Raw genomic sequence first — 12,500 nt, forward strand, 5'->3', positions numbered from 1 at the left:
TTTTATGAAATATAACTTTAAACGAAGTAAAACTACAAGAAAATAAGTGGTTTCTGGGACAGTAATTCCAGACTCAACCTCTGCTTCTCTACATCCGGGGGGAAACTCGAATAGCTTAACTTGCCAGTCTCTCTCACGTAGATAACTAAATTATCAACACAAATTACATCCTTATCTGCTATAAATAAATCCACGAAACTATACTCTTTTACCAGTTTATACGACAAAAAATAGCTTTCATAAAACTCAGAGAACGACTCTAAGCAGTCTCCCGCCAAAAGTTTAAACAGACAGGGAAGAAATGTTATACGATCTCCCGCATCTGCGATTCTGTAGGTTGGTCACATTCCAGTGGTCGAAATCAGACTTTTTTTTTTATCCATCCATGATACATTTAACAGGCTTACAGGCTGCCCAAGGGTCTGGAACTGCGCTGGTACAAGGCCGACTTCATCTGAACCTAACATAGGCCTAACGGGCTTCCCTTTAACTTGTGGCTTAATGTCCCCTAAATTGCATAGACAAGAATATTGTAATATTAATAATTGCGTCATCGCAAGACGATTATCACAATTATTCTCATTCTCAGAGTTGTCAGGACCATGATAATTACCATCATTGTCGTTATAATAGATTAATAATTCGAATAATTGTCGGCGATTCATCTACACCGCACATCTCTTCTCCACGATGTGAATGGACGCATGAACTTATCTCACAGCTAAACTTCATATTATGCTTTCTCAACTTCAAATACTCGCCTTTCAAGGTTTGTATATAGCGAGACGCGTCTGTGGAATTATATAAGATAGACACTGAAGTTGCCTTCCGTTCCTTCTCAATTAACGGTCAAACCATTTGGAAAGCCTCCCTTGAGAAACATCGGGCGGTCCATTGTTGTCAAGTGCTTAACGTCAGCTTCATTTACCTAACAATCTTGCGCTTCCCAAATTTCGCCGTAGCTTTTTATATTCTTCTTTTACTATAAGTAATCATTAGATCAGCATTTTTGCTTATTTTATTACATTTTTAATTTTACACAGTAACTGTTGTTCAAATTGATGATCTCTGGGGAGCCATTTTTGTTGGTCGGGGTTGGGGGAAGGGGAAGGGAGGCGGGAATTGCCACATATCAGACGTGCCTTTTTTTAACACTAGTTTTTTCCGTTGCTTTTCTTGCATGATTTTAAAAATTAATCGACGTTTTTCTTACCAAACGTGCAAGTAAAGCTGTAAGTAAAGCTTGTTTTTAAACAGGTGCTCAATAAGTGGTCTCTGGGGAAGCATTGTTGGTCGGGGATTGGGGAGGGGGAAATGAGGCAGGAATTGCCACATTTCAGACGTTTTTTTTTTTTTTTTTACGCATTGCCTCTCTTACATTGTTTTTCTTACGTGTTTATTGTTTAATTAAATCGACAAGTAACGCCGTAAATAAAGCTTGTTTGTCAGCTTTTGATCTCAAGCTGATCGTCAACTGTCTCAGATGACGTCATCCCGATCAGTCCAATCCATCCATCGAGCAAGATGGCATCTTGAGGAAGAGACGACCCTCAAGTGTCTTTGTACATATTTATGTGTTTATGCGCTATACAAAAGAACGAAGCGATGAAAATGGACGTTGAATTTTATCGTGACTTCCCAGGACGAGAGAAAGACGGCGTCTGTTAAATATTATTGAGCGAATTATGTTATAAATCAACCTTGGAAGCGGGTGAGTGTCAGAGCCTTCTAAGTTTTGAAGTATGTTAGGCTTAACGTTTGTTGACATTCTTTACGGACCAAATTTCACTTTAAGTCATTTTAATTAAGGTTTCTAGTTGCATATTTCATTAATGAACGTTTAGACGCTCCTTTATACAAAATCTAACGTCATATAACACGGTGGCAATTACTTTTTTTTTTTATAAATGATGTATAGGCCTAAGCTTCTGTTAGCCATTTTGAAAGAGATTAAGTAGAACCTATATTTGACTATATGGGTACAAATATTTGTTTATTATATTTGTTTCTCACGTCATATTAAAGTATAGAAGTAATTTAATCATCCTTAATTTATATAATTTAGGAAAATGGACTGATGACCAGTATACAATAGGTTTTCATCTGAGCGTGAAAGCTGATGGATTAAACTAATTCACATAATTCTCTAATTAACGTAAATCACATCGAGTTATTTAAGATTTCAACATTGCATAATGTCTGCCTGTTAATGGAAGCGTATCAGAGGAAAATGTTTTAAGTATAAAAATATACTACAAATGCAGCTTTGAAAATAATGGAGTCATGGACAGCTGACGTAGTAAACACAGACCTTCACTTCTCGTTTAAACATTGACGCTAATCGCCTTATAAATGATTAAATGAATTCCGCAGAATTCTGTGTTATGAAAGTAATGTCCTAAAACAGGACCTTTTATCACAAACACACACACACACACACACACACACACACACACACACACAAAGGCTCGTAAGAAGCTTTATTTTTTTTTAACGCCAACACAAAACAAAGCAACCAATTCAGCGCCAGGAAAGGCTAACGGACTATATATATAGGGTGTCTATAAAGTTCCAGTACCATTACACGCATTTATCCATTTTAATGGTCCTAGGACTTTATGGCCGGACTATACAGGGTGTCCATAAAGTCCCAGGACCATTACACGTATTTATGTACTGTAATGGTCCTGGGACTTTGTGGATGGATTATAGAGGGTGTCCAAAAAGTCCCAGTACAATTACACGTATTTATCAATTGCATGGGTCCTGGGACTTTATGGACACCCTGTACGTATAGTCTCTCACCCGCCGATGGCTGCCACACAAGCGATTGTGAAATTGAAGGTGTAACATAATTCAGATTATTATTAGGAGTGGCGCTGCGTTCTACGATAGAATTCGATGAATAATAGTATGCTCGGTGGGAGTTAATGAATGTTGTCACCAGCCGGGAAGAGAAACAACGCACTTTCTCCACGCAAAAGTGCGGTGGAATTAATAGAGGAGAAAACAGAGGAAACGCGGGAACTCAATACAAGATGATGATTGGACTAATATTGATTGGGCGCGTTTTCTTTGCCTCAGTTTTGCCAATATAAGAAAAATGGAATACCTATAAACGTTTAATACGAGAATAATACTGCATACGTGGTATGACAGCCTATAAATAGTTAGCCAAGAAGTTGTATAGCTAACGAAAACGCGAAGTCTTCAATGTCTTACCCGGAGTAATATATATATATGTATATATATATATATATATATATATATATATATATATAATATATATATAATATATATAATTATATAATATATATATAATTAATATTAAAATATATTAATTAGTATATAGTGCTAGGCTTAACTTTTCAAATACAATTTGAAATAGCTTTCAGCAACAAGTATAATGTAAGATGGGGGGGGGAGTTATGGTCGATTGTTTGATAGATTCACATCTCTCTGTCCACCGGATATCCAGAAAAGTTAGTGATAGAATTCGTTTAAACTCAGAGGATGGCTGGCTGGGTTATCATAGGCCTAGGGAATTTCATTCATTTTGTAAATGGAAATCCTGATATTATGGCTTTCGGTCAATTTCAGTTAACGTTTTCTTTCGTAGTGTGTGGGGATGGTTAGTGAAGGTCTCTCTCTCTCTCTCTCTCTCTCTCTCTCTCTCTCTCTCTCTCCACACACACACACACAACTGAGATGTGGTGAATATATTCCTAGGGTTTATCGTAACTGATGTACTCAGACCTTAGAAATACATAATTGAAAATTCGTTTAAGTTTAGTGGGGGTGTGTTTAGGGTTAGTGGGAGGGGAGGGGTGTTCTATATGTTTAGTGTAGGATATGTTCAAGTTTGGTTGGAGGGATGTTTAGGTCTAGTGCTGGATGTGTTTAGGTTTAGTGGCGGTGCATTTAGGTTTAGTGACGACGTTGTTTACGTATAGTGGGCGCCTATTTAGGTTTAGTTGGTGTATGTTTAGGTTTAGGGGGTAGCATTTAGGTTTAGTGAGCGGTGTGTTTAGGCTTACTGGGGCTCTATTTAGGTTTAGTGAGCGGTGTGTTTAGGCTTACTAGGGCTCTATTTTGGTTTAGTGAGGGTGTGTTTAGGCTTCCTGGGTGTGTTGTATTTAGGGTTAGTGAGGGATGTGTTTAGGTTTAGTGGGGTGTGTGTAAATTCTCCATACTAATAGCATTTAAACAAACGTAAACAATTCATTTCCACGTAAAAAAATTAACTTTTCACAATAATGATTATAACAATTATATTCCATTCACATACGAGAATCATAAGTTCTAGGACAGGACAATTTCATTATGACGAGTGCTGTTTATAAAGATGAGCGTTATAACCGAATAAATAAATAATTTTAAGCTTAAAATCAAAATGACTTACAACCCATTAGCTAACGACAACCTTCAGTCCCAGGATATAACACGAACTCTTACGACGGGTGCTGGATATAATTCTGAGCAATGTAAATAATTTTAAATCTTAAAATAAAAATGATTTATAAACCATTAACTAACGACCACCTCAAATTCTAGGATACAACACGAACTCTTACGACGGGTGCTAGATATAATTCTGCGCAATGTAAGCAAATATTTATTCATTCCCAGTTTGAAAAAAAAAAAAAAAAAAAAAAAAAAAAAAAAAAAAGCTAATTTACTTTCCAGAATAAAAAGTTATATTGCTCTGCACTCTTTCCTCATGATTACCTGTCGAGATTCTCGTTCTCTCTTGATAAGGCGGCAAGCCTTTGAAGTTAATGAGGTGCACAGGTGGGAAAAAGGAAATGATAGCTCGCCCCAGCTTCGGAATGCTAAGCTTCTTGGCTTCAGTTTGAACGGAGCGAGTTTTAATTTGTAGCTTTTTTTTCTTTTATAATTATCAATCACTACGTCATATATTCCCCCGTTGTCTTTTTGTTGTCGCAGTTATATATTAGGATTAATGAGGTTTTGAAGAACTTAATTGAAAGCTGAAAGATGCCGAAAGATTCCCACTAAAAATTATGTAATAAGAAGAAATTTTGATACATAAACAAGAAAAACGTTTATGTAAAAAATTAGATAAAAACAGGTATACATTTTGTATGTGGACAACAAAATATTAGGTAAACAACTATACATTTTATATGTGAACAAGGAAAATCTATATGTAAACAAGACATTATATTTACAAAAGAAAAATTATATTCAAATAATTTATATATAGGCAGAAAATATTTTATTTGTAAGAGAAATATTTTATATGCAAAATAGCAGTTGGTTCTTCGTTCCTAAAGCAAACCTAACTAAGGAAATCTATTCAAAAGGAACGTTCCACTAAGCACTAAACTCCCCCAAACCACAGGTGAGCACTAACTAATCAGTCATTCAGTCAGTCCTGGTATCTGCACCTGTATCCTGAACGAGAGACGAAATGAAAATTCTGCAGATTGATTAGAAAGTGACTCGACAAGAAGCCGTTCGATGTTGCCAGGGAAGGTGCTCTTCTTTTCAGATGTTCTCTCTCTCCTTTGCTTCTGCTTTTGACTTTTGCTATATACGTGTTGTTTCTCTCTCTCTCTCTCTCCTTTGATTGTGCTTTTGACTTTTGCTATTTATATGTGTTGTTTCTATGTGCGCTCGTGCGCGAGTGTGTGCTATGTATTTAATTTCTCTCTCTCTCTCTCTCTCTCTCTCTCTCTCTCTCTCTCTCTCTCTCTCTGCTTCTGCGTTTTTTTTTGTTATATACGTGTTGTTTCTCTGTGTGTGTGTGTGTATGTGTGTGTGTGCTATGTAATTTCTCTCTCTGTGCTATGTATTGAATTGTAAGAAAAGTTGAAGGTTTCAATAATATCCTCTCTCTCTCTCTCAGCAACGGTTAACGACCCTTCAACGCTTTAGGTGGCTGGTAAACACCTACCTAGGAATGTTCATCAGAGTATAAACAAAATATCCAAGACCTCAATGTTGTGAAACTTGCATGAAATTCAAACACGAGAAATTAAGATAGGCAAGTTATGTTATACATGCAGGATTAACCTTCACATTATGAAGAGAAGATTTAATACATAAAAATTAATGCTAACTTGACATTTGCTCGAACCCAATTCTTCACTGGCTGATAAATAGTTCACGCGCAAGACTTCCACCCAAACATATCAGATTTTTATTCCCATTTGTTTGGGTGTAGAACATTATTAGGAAAGTCTACTGGCAACGATATTTTCAGTGTGTGGATTTTACTTCTTCCAAAGCATGGGTCAACCTTTCCAGTCACTAAAACCTGAGGTAGAACTTTAAGCGCCAAAATCCCATCTTATTTTTTTAATATTAAGCTAAAATTAAGAAAGTTATATCTATAAAACCTGTCAAGTTGAAAAAAATCAAAACTAAATTCCCTAGTTTCCAATATATTTTACCAAGCTGCTGCTTTACAGTTCGGGCGTGTCGCCCAGGAGGCAATTCTGTCACAGCTGACGGAAGAGTTAATTCCCCTTTGATAATCTAACCAGTTATCAAAGGGCTAGGCCTAACGCGGTCCAATGATCCTTAACCTTACTTTTAATTAGCAGCAATTATGTTAATTTTCGTTCTAATTTAGTTATACTAAACCTGACTAATTAGCATTTACATAGTTTAATTCTAATGTAGTTAGAATACTGGTTACTTTAGCCTTACCGATATTAATTCCTTTCGTGTATATCTTATGTCCTACGATACCATTAGCATATGCTGACTTGTCATTAGTGCTTACGGTGTTAAATTTTTGTTGGGAGTTACTCAAACTAAATACATTAGCACTATGCCATTTCATATTAACTATTAGCAAAATACTGTTACCCAAGAAATTTAGTTTAGTAACCAAACCATTGAAACTAGCATAGCGCCTTTATACTCCCTAGTTAACTTTCATCTCCGTATAAGGTAATTCAACAAGATGGATAGAAGTGGGAAAATATTAACTTTGGTAAAAGCTCAAAGTAAAACCATAGATAATACTGTTTTTGTCAAATTTATTCAACAGTCAAGTCATTGTCTTAGAAACCATTTTAGGATATAGAAGCCGATTTCACCAATTACAAAATTACACAAAGTAGGTTTCGCTGCTATTCAGAGAGAGTCTTCTTTCAAAGGTATTGGCTAATGTCTCGAAAAAATGCTTCATTCAGTGGTACTTTTTTTTTTTGTTTCTATTCAGACCAAGAGCGCACGCAGTTCCGTTCTACTGTTTCTAAAGGTACCACGAGGTTCGCTCTTCTAAAGTTTCAAACCATGAGCCCGTGCTGTTATCAAGTCTTCAGTTTCCCTCCTCCTACAAAAAAAAAAAGGAGAACCTGTGAAGTTAGTTTTACAGTTCCAAACTAATAGCCCTTGCGGTTCGTTCTCCTACGGTTTTAACCCAAGAGCCCGTGCAGTTGTTAAGGAAGCCATTTTCACCCTGCCGAGAGGAAAGCATTAACTTCAGTCAAATTTAACCGTTACCTTAAAAATTCAAAATTTCCACTACTGAAACCCTCACTATACTTCATTTCTTTGATAAATTATGTAGTAAAAACACTAAATAGCAAATAGTGACTAACTTCAGAAAACAGAAAAACCTTAATAGCAATAGTTATAGAACTAACCTGAACAATGTTAAAAATAAAGCAAGCCTTAGTAGCAACAGTTACATAACTAATCTGAACAATATTAAACATAAGTTCTTTAATTGCTTTCCAAACTTGAAAGATACAACCCAGTTTAACAATTTTTAAACTAACAATTTTTAAAGTCCACTTAAGAGAAATATTTTCATTGATAACGGATTTAGTTAAATATAAAGATTGGTGCTTTAATAAAGCACCCATTCTTACGCTTACCAAAATTTGGGTCTTAAAAAAAGCAAGCCCCCTCTGGTGCACGGTAGACCATGTCTACCGGACACCAGAGGGGCTCCTCCCCGCTTCAGGGGCGCCGCCCCTGAAGGGGGAGGATTGGTTTGCAAAGGAACAGTATAATTAAAATAAGAATATTCCTCACCTCTTAATTAAGGAAGAAAAAAATAGTTACCAACGAAGTCCCTAGTCCTAGGAGATTAGACTGGGCCGTTATTCCAGATTCTGCAGGAGATAGTCCACAATCCTGGAAAAAAAAATTATATTAGAATTCTGAACTCGCCCTTTGTGGGGAACAAGAATGAAAAACTAGAACTTTGAAGTCAATGGCCCCAGTGGGATTGTTCCATAAGAACACATTTATCAATTCATTAACATACCAACTCGGCAATTAATATCCAGAAAGTGTCACTCAAGTTACACGACGAACTACTTGCCCAAACTGAAGTTTTCCACATAGAATATGGATCACAACCCATCGATAACGCAGTCCTCCACAACAAAAAAAAGATCACAAACAGTCTATAACAAAGGTCCTGCTACACAATTCATTTCCAGCTTCAGAACTAAAGGCAGAGAACTAAAGCCGTCTTCCCTTTGCTTCGACCTAACGCTTACACTCGAGCTAGACAATGACGGTATACCGTATAAGACGACTGAATCCTTATCGAGACCGGTTCGACACACTGCCGATAGATGGCAGTCTCGCGCGATATCATTTCTGTACCACGGATATTACAGATGATAATAATGTATTATGATATTGCAATATGCTATAATATAATCTTGTTTTTTGGTCGTCTGTTAAATACAAAACAATCATCGTCTTGAGTCCCAAAATACCCAAAACATAATACAATTTGTAAACACATTCTTGTGTCTCTTATCCACGTATTCCATTTCCAAAAGTTGATTATTATCTCAGTAGCAACGTAAACTAGATAGAATGAAATGACTGATTGATCGTGAGTTATCTGACGTCCCAAATAAGACGATTGTGGAGTTGATCGTTAGGAAAATGATGATAGCCTCGCGCTACAAATATTATCGCTTCGTAAATCCGCAGATATTTCTTAGATATCGACATAATAACGGGGAATAAGTCGGAAATATAAATTTATTTATTCAGCTACCGGGAGATCCCAAAGGAAAATCTGTCCTGTGAAGAAACATGTGGAAAGCTTATATATCATATATGCTTATTATTCATGACATTGCCATGTCATATGATCGTGCCTTTGTACGTTGGCGCATTTGCATTTCTAGAAGGTCTGGGAATTCTTGTTAGGCCAAAGTAGGTCAAGGGGGGATTTTGAAGTGTTAAAATTAAAAGTCTTGTAAACTCGTATATTTTTCTTAACAGATTTTTTCAAATGTTTTTAAACGTTAAATCACACGAGAAACATTAAAATACTCCGTGTTTATTGTTACGAAACTGGAAACTAAGTTAAATTCATAAATAACAAACTGATGCATTTTATGTTTTCTGGAAAAGTAAATAAAATATATTTAGATAATTTTGTAAAATATTCCATAAAGCTGAAAGGTGAAATGATGTACACTGTAAACGCTAGAATAGAATAAAAATATAGAATTTAGGCCAAGCGCTGGGACCAATGATGTCATTCAGCACTGAAACGGAAACTGGCAGTAAGAAAGGTTTGAAATGAATCAATTGTTAGGAGAGAGTTGAGGAAAGTAAGATGGGAGAAGGGGAATATGAATGAAGATACAGTGAAAGGAAGGAAAGGGGTCATAACTAGATGCTTATGAAGGAACGTTGCAAAGAACCTTAACTAATGCCTACAGTGCAACGCATGGGGTGCACTGACGACACTAACTACCAACGGAGCTTAGGAAGAAAATGTAATTAGTAGCTTAATCATTCTGACGTCGTCAGATACTCATTCTCGTATCGTGAATGATATAAGACAACAATTCCAGACCGTTACATTCCCTCATTCCAGACACTTGCACTGGAATATGGCGGCACTGGAATTAGAGAGTGGGCGGAGACTACATTACTTCTGCTTTAGTCCAGACACCTGTTCAATGTTTGATGGCGGCCTCTTATTAAGTTATATGACGTCTGAAAAGGAGGTTACGTATTGTTTTATCTGTTAGTCTGTCTCTATGTGGGATTATGTAATCAGCTGTGCGTGGTTTTGCACGAAAATCGTACGTAGGGAGGGTCAAGTGTCTGGGAATAAGTGGTTAAGTTTAGGACGAAATTGTAGTTCAGGTGTGGGACCCATTTTGGCGGGGGGAGGGGGGGGAGGTGAGTTTTGGAAGGGAGGGAGAGAGTACGGGGGAGAGGTGTGTAATGATTCAGCCTTGGAGGAGGTTTGTTGCGTCCGAACGTAAAGCCATAATCGTACTTCTGGCAGCGCTGTAGGTACCAACAACATAGGCCACTACCGGACCGTGGCTGAGTTTCATGAGCCGCGACTAAGAGTTTTATGGGCCTTGGCTGAGGCCACCACCGGATAGAAAACTTCTTCGGTGCAATATTTACCTCTTTTGTCAGTTGAATTGTTAAACTTCCCTGCCTCATTTGGAAGAGACAAGATTGCAATATCTCTTTGGCCAGAGATAATTAGGGTTACAAGTGCTTTGTCAAGCAAGCCACAGGAATTGTCTTATATAAATCAGTTTTAAGTCTTCTATTACTTTTAATTGGACGATTGAAGTAACATTATCTTTTATGGTTATTGGGCGTGAGACTCGTAAGGTTATGCATTCAAAAGTTGCCTCTCTATTATTTCTGAGTTATCATCAGTATCCATAAAAAACAGTAATTTCTGAATTATTTATCTTCAGAGACCATAAATAACCATAATCATTCCACCAATTATTCGTCTAGACTCCTTGTGTTCGTATCTGAGCAAATAAATCAATATCAAATACTTTTCTTTTAGTCTCCTATCCACTACAATTTATCAAGCAGTTGACATTAAACACCATAAGGTACTGCTGGCATCTACCGGCAGTTCGAGGAAGTATTTCCCTAACCTCCACCATCCTTGGCTCTCAGGCGCGAATTTCTCGTTGGAATAAGAGCAATGGCAATTCATTCGTTCAAGTGTTGTTAAGTAGTGCTGTGTAACTTGTTCGGGTGTTTAACGGTGCCTGTATTACGTGTCCTATGAGTGTCATTTTGGGTAATGAAAATATTCACAGTTGATATATTTTTAAAGCAGTTATTGATTTGTTTTGATGTTATTCTGGTTACCATAAGAAAGGTTTCATTATCTTGGGATATTTGTTTGATTACGTGATGATATTGCCACTTTATTTATTAGTATGAAATAGTATGCATTCATATTCTGATATTTATTGTCTGATCTCCAAATGTTGCAGAACAATTTCTGACTTCCCTGGAATAAGATGACCTGCCGATTCCTCAAGACTCCTGTGGTAACTATATTCCACTCAAAATTAAAAGGTAAGGAGTGTTCCTATTTTAGTACTAACCAAATTCTTTTGCAAGCCAGTCCTCCCCTTTCAGGGGCGGCGCCCCTGAAGCGAGGAGGATCACCTTCTGGTGTGTGGTATGTCTACCGCACATCAGAAGGGGGGCTTGCACCTAGCAGTTTAGAAATTAGTAATGTACAGTCAGTTTTTCATAAAGATTTTTGAGTAAATTGTTTAAAACCTTACGATTGTATTAGTCCCTTTCATTGTCAGTGGTCACAATTGCAATTATTTTAATATATTTATAATAAATCTGTAAACCATTGATAATATATGAAATAGCCAAATAGTGACTTATGATTTGAAGAGAACTTGAACTGCTTCCAGTAAGCTCTCGCTGTGGTATGAGGAGATAAACTGCACGAGGGTTAAATAAATCTCTAAAAATATATCTTAACATGAGATTAATTGAGCGGATATAGTCTGCTGATGAATAAAGTGTTTATTGTATGAACGTTCCTGTACTGTTTTGATACTTGACTGCTATTCTTTGCTAGAAAAATAACTATCATAGTATTTTTCTCTAAACTGTAGCTTGATATTAATTAGCTTGGAAACCTAATCGTTGGTTAGTCATGCCTCCAAATCCACAAATCTCAATACCTTTGGTGCTGTATTTGCAAAATTAACGAGATTATTCTAAGGTTCTTAAAAAACCATGACTTAAGATGGAAACCCTGCAATGGTTGTATTATCGGCCCCATTTTAACAAGTGTGGTCAGAACTGTCTTTAGGACTGCTGGTAGATGAACCAATTCTGTTTAAGCTCACATAAAAATGGGAGGTTAAACAAATGAGTAGTGGAATCTTGCTAAAAATACTTAGGCGTTTACAAGGGAGTACAATGTATGCTAAAAGTACTTGAGTGTTTACAAAGGTATACAATAATATGCTTAACATACTTATGCCTTTACAAAGGAGTACAATTTTTGCCAATGATACTTGGGCATGTCTTTACAAAGGGGTACGATGTTTGCCAATAATACTCAAGAATGAAATTTATGGGTCATAACACAAACTGGCAAACTTAAGGTTGAAACTGGAAGCAGTAGATTCAAGGTACATTTTTTGACTTAATTAGATTGCAATGCTGTTAGTTTTTTGAAAGTTTATATTAGCTATAGGTATAATTATACTGCTTTTGGTTGTAGA

The 12,500-nt window shown here is 36.6% G+C and overlaps 2 long non-coding RNA genes across 4 annotated transcripts in view; one reads left to right on the forward strand and one right to left on the reverse strand.

Annotated features, from left to right (window-relative positions):
• The first annotated feature begins 1,510 nt into the window (after positions 1–1,510).
• LOC135200575 (uncharacterized) overlaps positions 1,511–12,500 on the forward strand; it is a 17,265-nt gene continuing 6,275 nt past the window's right edge. Inside the window, exons 1-2 of the long non-coding RNA XR_010311321.1 lie at positions 1,511–1,711; positions 11,235–11,319. This is a non-coding gene — a long non-coding RNA (uncharacterized LOC135200575). The remainder of the gene's footprint in view (positions 1,712–11,234; positions 11,320–12,500) is intronic.
• On the reverse strand, positions 5,768–8,480 carry LOC135200574 (uncharacterized). Of its 3 annotated transcripts, none has more exons than XR_010311320.1 (3): positions 8,312–8,480; positions 8,020–8,121; positions 5,768–7,312 (listed from the first exon to the last, which is right to left on the reverse strand). It is a non-coding gene; the product is annotated as an uncharacterized LOC135200574 (long non-coding RNA). The 3 variants fall into 3 exon arrangements; XR_010311319.1 differs by having other exon boundaries at positions 8,255–8,480; XR_010311318.1 differs by lacking the exon at positions 5,768–7,312 and adding an exon at positions 7,317–7,438 and having other exon boundaries at positions 8,255–8,480.

Source organism: Macrobrachium nipponense, chromosome 27 (genome assembly GCF_015104395.2).
Source record: "Macrobrachium nipponense isolate FS-2020 chromosome 27, ASM1510439v2, whole genome shotgun sequence".
Taxonomy (NCBI): Eukaryota; Metazoa; Arthropoda; class Malacostraca; order Decapoda; family Palaemonidae; genus Macrobrachium; species Macrobrachium nipponense.